Source organism: Aegilops tauschii, chromosome 7 (assembly GCF_002575655.3).
Source record: "Aegilops tauschii subsp. strangulata cultivar AL8/78 chromosome 7, Aet v6.0, whole genome shotgun sequence".
NCBI lineage: Eukaryota > Viridiplantae > Streptophyta > Magnoliopsida > Poales > Poaceae > Aegilops > Aegilops tauschii.
The window spans coordinates 199,545,416-199,551,546 of NC_053041.3; positions in this window are offsets into that span (position 1 = coordinate 199,545,416).

Sequence of the window (6,131 nt, forward strand, 5' to 3'; positions counted from 1 at the left end):
TGGGAGCACTAGATATTTCTTGTCATGTAGCAATAAGTTTCATCTGTTATTGGACATGTGTACGCTTTAATAGTAAGTCCAGCTAGACATGCTAAAATCTGGATGACCAAATTATCACCGACTACTTGCTTACTAAATTCTAGCCATCAAATTCTTAGCGTACTTCTACCCATTCGATCAAAATCCACTCACCTACAGGCCCACTGCCTCTCCACAATCTTGCACATAGCACATCCCGCACAGGTCCGTCCGCACGTGATAGTGTGGTGCCGCTTCTGGCGGGACTGCACAGTGTTCCTATGAGGCAAGCATGCCAATGGGAGAGCCCAAATCCACAATATTGTGCCCGCTTCTTCAATATAAAAGTCGTGCTGCATAATCCCCCGATGCTCTCATTGATTCAACCCCCTTCAATCTATGCAGGAGAACCTGGTTGTTGAGCAGGGGGGCTTATGGTGGAAAGTTCATGTGAGCATTTAGCCTAATCATGACATGTTGAGGGTATTGTTTAGCGTCTCGGCCAGCTGGGGATTAGAGATTAATCAAAAAATGGACGATTAATAGATTTTATGATCACCTGACTATTAATCGACCATTTATTTTTACAAATCCCAGGTTTTCAGCACTAAAATATGCTATATCCAACACAAAATAATATTAGACAGAAGAGTTACCTTGATTTTTTGCCTTTGAATCCTTGTCCAATGACAAACAAAATAGGACTGCTGTACATATTACATAACAAGGTCCATAAAACACAAATAAACATATTTCTTACACACATAGTGCTAGAAATAGGCCTGATGTATCGGTAGATTCCCGATAAATCGCTTATTAGAGTGATAAATAGGCTCAAACGATAAATGGTGATGATATGACATAATCTTATCGGCCACCCATCGAGTACCGATAAATTGGACGATAAATCGCTGAATCGGACGATTTTTTGAATAGTATTCATGAGAGAACCAAAGCCAGAAGCCTTTTGTCTGTGCTAAAGAATGTGCTAGTAAAACATTTGTTGTTCCTAGATTGGATGAAGGAAAAGACGGGGAGCATTGGGGAGAAGCCACACAAGGTTGACATTCTAACAGTTGTGGTTGCAATGGGTGGGCGAAGAGCTCCTATTTTGAAGAAGGTGGAAGGAAAGCCAAAGAATTTGCGACAGACAGAAACTAAGATAAAAAAAATAAAAATTGGGACTAACCAAGCATGTTCTTCGAAGGTGAGCAAGCTTTAAGCAGTGCATAGGATCCTCTCAAATGCACACGAGAATGTTGAATATGAAAGAAACCACTAGGAAATATATAGAGTCGATTATCCATAAATGGATGCAAGGATATGGGTAGAAATTGATTCATGTTTTATTTTCATGACAAGGCATCAAAGAATAAAGCACTCGAAGATGGATTCTAGAATTTCTATAAATATCTGATAGCGAATGAGGATTTTGCACCAAAGAAGAGTATAGATTAATGCAAATTTTCAGTTTAAAACAATGTTGATTTGATTAAGAGCCTATAGAATCAGGGGATTTGGTAGGAGACTATATCGGGATGTCCTCTATATGGATCTAGAAGACAACAAGGATGCAGTTTGGGTATTTATAGGATTAATGTATGTGGATATTACTATTATAATGAGATTTGGTCCTATGACCATTGATGATGATGAAGAAGACCAGGAGATGACTAATGAGGATGGGCAGCGAAGAGAATGAAACATGAAAGAAGAAAAAAGGAGAAGAGGAGAAGATTATTTCCTTCCAATATAAATATTTATTTGGCTATACTATAACTATGGTAGCATTCGATATAGAGAAAAGGCTTTCCAGACTAGAACAAGGAGAGAAGGAGCTAGTCTCGTTGGCCATTTGCTAAAAGTTATTATCTACAAGGGTAGCTCAAGTGAAGAATGGAGTGTAAGCATTGCTGACCGGGAGACTTTTGGAGATGTAAAATTTTAGCACCTCTGGGCAGAAACTATGCAGATCTTATTGGGGAACGTAGCATGCAATTTTAAAAAAATTCTTACGATCGTGCAAGATCTATCTAGGAGATGCATAGCAACGAGAAGGGGAGAGTGTGTCCACGTACCCTCGTAGACCGAAAGCGGAAGCGTTTACTTAACGCGGTTGATGTAGTTGAACGTCTTCTCGATTCAACCGATCAAGTACCGAACGTACGGCACCTTCGAGTTCTGCACACGTTCACCTCGATGACGTCCCTCGAACTCTTGATCCAGCAAAGTGTCAAGGGAGAGTTTCGTCAGCACGAAAGCGTGGTGACGGTGATGGTGAAGTGATCCGTGCAGGACTTCGCTTAAGCACTACGACAATATGACCGGAGGAGCAAACTGTGGAGGTTGGCGCCGCACACGACTAGGAACAATTGATGTGTGTTAGAGGCCCCCCTGCCCCCGTATATAAAGGAGGAGAGGGGAGGAGGCCGGCCTAGGGGCGCCCCAAGTGGAAGGAGTCCCACTCGGGCTCCTAGTCCAATTTGCCTCCCCCCTTTCCATTTACCGGAAGGGGAAAGGGGGAAGGAGAGGAAGGAGGAGAAGGAAAGGGGGGCGCCGCCCCCTCCCCTAGTCCAATTCGGACTCCTCCCTTGGGGGGTGGGGCATGATACGTCTCCAACGTATCTATAATTTTTTATTGTTCCATGCTATTATATTATCTCTTTTGGATGTTCAGTGGGCCTTATTATACACTTTTATATTATTTTTGGGACTAACCTATTAACCGGAGGGCCAGCCCAAATTACTGTTTTTTTTGCCTATTTTAGTGTTCGAAGGGAAGGAATATCAAACGGAGTCCAAACGGAATGAAACCTTCGGGAACGTGATTTTCGGAACAAACGTGGTCCAGAGGACTTGGAGTGGATGTCAAGTAATCAACGAGGAGGCCACGAGGCAGGGAGACACGCCTGCCCCCCTGGGCGCGCCCCCACCCTCGTGGGCCCCTCGTAGCTCTCCTGACCGACCTCTTTCGCCTATATATACTCATATACCCTAGAAACATCAGAACAGGAGCAAAAACCCTCTTTCCACCGCCGCAACTCTCTGTACCCGTGAGATCCCATCTTGGGGCCTTTTCTGGCGCTCCGCCGGAGGGGGCATTGATCACGGAGGGCTTCTACATCAACACCACAGCCTCTCCGATGATGTGTGAGTAGTTTACCTCAGACCTTCGGGTCCATAGTTATTAGCTAGATGGCTTCTTCTCTTTCTTTGGATCTCAATACAAAGTTCTCCTCGATTCTCTTAGAGATCTATTCGATGTAATCTTCTTTTTGCGGTGTGTTTGTCGAGATCCGATGAATTGTGGGTTTATGATCAAGATTATTTATGAACAATATTTGAATCTCCTCTGAATTCTTTTATGTATGATTGGTTATCTTTGCAAGTCTCTTCGAATTATCAGTTTGGTTTGGCCTACTAGATTGATCTTTCTTGCAATGGGAGAAGTGCTTAGCTTTGGGTTCAATATTACGGTGCTCGATCCCAGTGACAGTAGGGGAAACGACACGTATTGTATTGTTGCCATCGAGGATAAAAAGATGGGTTTTATATCATATTGCTTGAGTTTATCCCTCTACATCATGTCATCTTGCTTAAAGCGTTACTCCGTTCTTATGAACTTAATACTCTAGATGCATGCTGGATAGCGGTCGATGTCTGGAGTAATAGTAGTAGATGCAGGCAGGAGTCGGTCTACTTGTCACGGACGTGATGCCTATATACATGATCATACCTAGATATTCTCATAACTATGCTCAATTCTATCAATTGCTCGACAGTAATTTGTTCACTCACCGTAATACTTATGCTATCTTGAGAGAAGCCACTAGTGAAACCTATGGCCCCCGGGTCTATTTTCCATCATATTAATCTCCTGTCAACAAGCTATTTCTATCTCTGTTTATTTTGCTTTCTTTACTTTTAATCTTTATGATAAAAATACCAAAAATATTATCTTATCATCTCTATCAGATCTCACATTTGCAAGTGGCCATGAAGGGATTGACAACCCCTTTATCGCATTGGTTGCAAGGTTCTTATTTGTTTGTGTAGGTACAAGGGACTTGAGCATGGCCTCCTACTGGATTGATACCTTGGTTTTGAAAAACTGAGGGAAATACTTACGCTACTTTGCTGCATCACCCTTTCCTCTTCAAGGGAAAACCAACGCAGTGCTCAAGAGGTAGCAAGAAGGATTTCTGGCGCCATTGCCGGGGAGTCTACGCACAAGTCAAGACATACCAAGTACCCATCACAAACTCTTATCCCTCGCATTACATTATTTACCATTTGCCTCTCATTCCCCCTCCCCACTTCACCCTTGCCGTTTTATTCGCCCTCTTTTCTGTTCGCCTCTTTTTCGCTTGCTTCTTGTTTGCTCGTGTGTTGGATTGCTTGCTTGTCACGATGGCTCAAGACAATACTAAATTGTGTGACTTTACCAATACCAACAACAATGATTTTCTTAGCACTCCGATTGCTCCTCTTACTAAAGCTAAATCTTGTGAAATTAATGCTGCTTTGTTGAATCTTGTCATGAAAGATCAATTCGCCGGCCTTCCTAGTGAAGATGCCGCTACCCATCTAAATAGCTTTATTGATTTGTGTGATATGCAAAAGAAGAAAGATGTGGATAATGATATTTTTAAATTGAAGCTATTTCCATTTTCTCTTAGAGATCGTGCTAAAACTTGGTTTTCGTGTTTGCCTAAAACTAGTATTGATTCTTGGAATAAGTGTGAAGATGCTTTTATCTCTAAGTATTTTCCTCCCGCTAAGATCATCTCTCTTAGAAACGATATTATGAATTTTAAGCAACTTGATCATGAACATGTTGCACAAGCTTGGGAGAGGATGAAATTAATGATACGTAATTGCCCTACTCATGGTTTGAATTTGTGGATGATTATACAAAAAAATTATGCCGGATTGAATTTTGCTTCTACAAATCTTTTAGATTCGGCCGCGGGAGGCACTTTTATGGAAATCACTTTAGGAGAAGCTACTAAACTCCTAGATAATATTATGGTTAATTATTCTCAATGGCACACTGAAAGATCTACTAGTAAAAAGGTTCATGTGATTGAAGAAATTAATGTTTTGAGTGGAAAGATGGATGAACTTATGAAATTGTTTGCTACTAAGAGTGTTTCTTCTGATCCTAATGATATGCCTTTGTCTACTTTGATTGAGAATAATAATGAATCTATGGATGTGAATTTTGTTGGTAGGAATAATTTTGGTAACAACGCGTATAGAGGAAACTTTAATCCTAGGCCGTTCCCTTGTAATTCGTCTAATAATTATGGTAATTCCTACAACAATTCTTATGGAAATTTTAATAAGATGCCCTCTGAATTTGAAACTAGTGTTAAAGACTTTATGAATTCACAAAAGAATTTCAACGCCTTGCTTGAGGAAAAATTGCTTAAAGTTGATGAATTGGCTAGGAACGTGGATAGAATTTCTCTTGATGTTGATTCTTTGAAACTTAGATCAATTCCAGCTAAGCATGATATCAATGAGTCTCTCAAAGCCATGAGAATTTCCATTGATGAGTGCAAAGAAAGAACCGCTAGGATGCGTGCTAACAAAGATTGCATTGTGAAGGCGTGTTCTTCTAGTTTTTATGAGAATAAAGATGAAGATCTAAAAGTTATTGATGTGTCCCCTATTAAATCCTTGTTTTGCAATATGAATCTTGATAATGATGGGACTGGAGATGAGTCAACTTTAGTTAGAAGGCGGCCCAAAAATTCGGAGTTTTTAGATCTTGATGCAAAAATTGGTAAAAGTGGGATTGAAGAGGTTAAAACTTTAGATAGCAATGAACCCACTATTTTGGATTTCAAGGAATTTAATTATGATAATTGCTCTTTGATAGATTGTATTCCTTGTTGCAATCCGTGCTAAATTCTCCTCATGCTTATAGTCAAAATAAAGCCTTTACTAAACATATCGTTGATGCTTTGATGCAATCTTATGAAGAAAAACTTGAGTTGGAAGTTTCTATCCCTAGAAAACTTTATGATGAGTGGGAACCTACAATTAAAATTAAAATTAAAGTTCATGAATGCTATGCTTTGTGTGATTTGGGTGCTAGTGTTTCC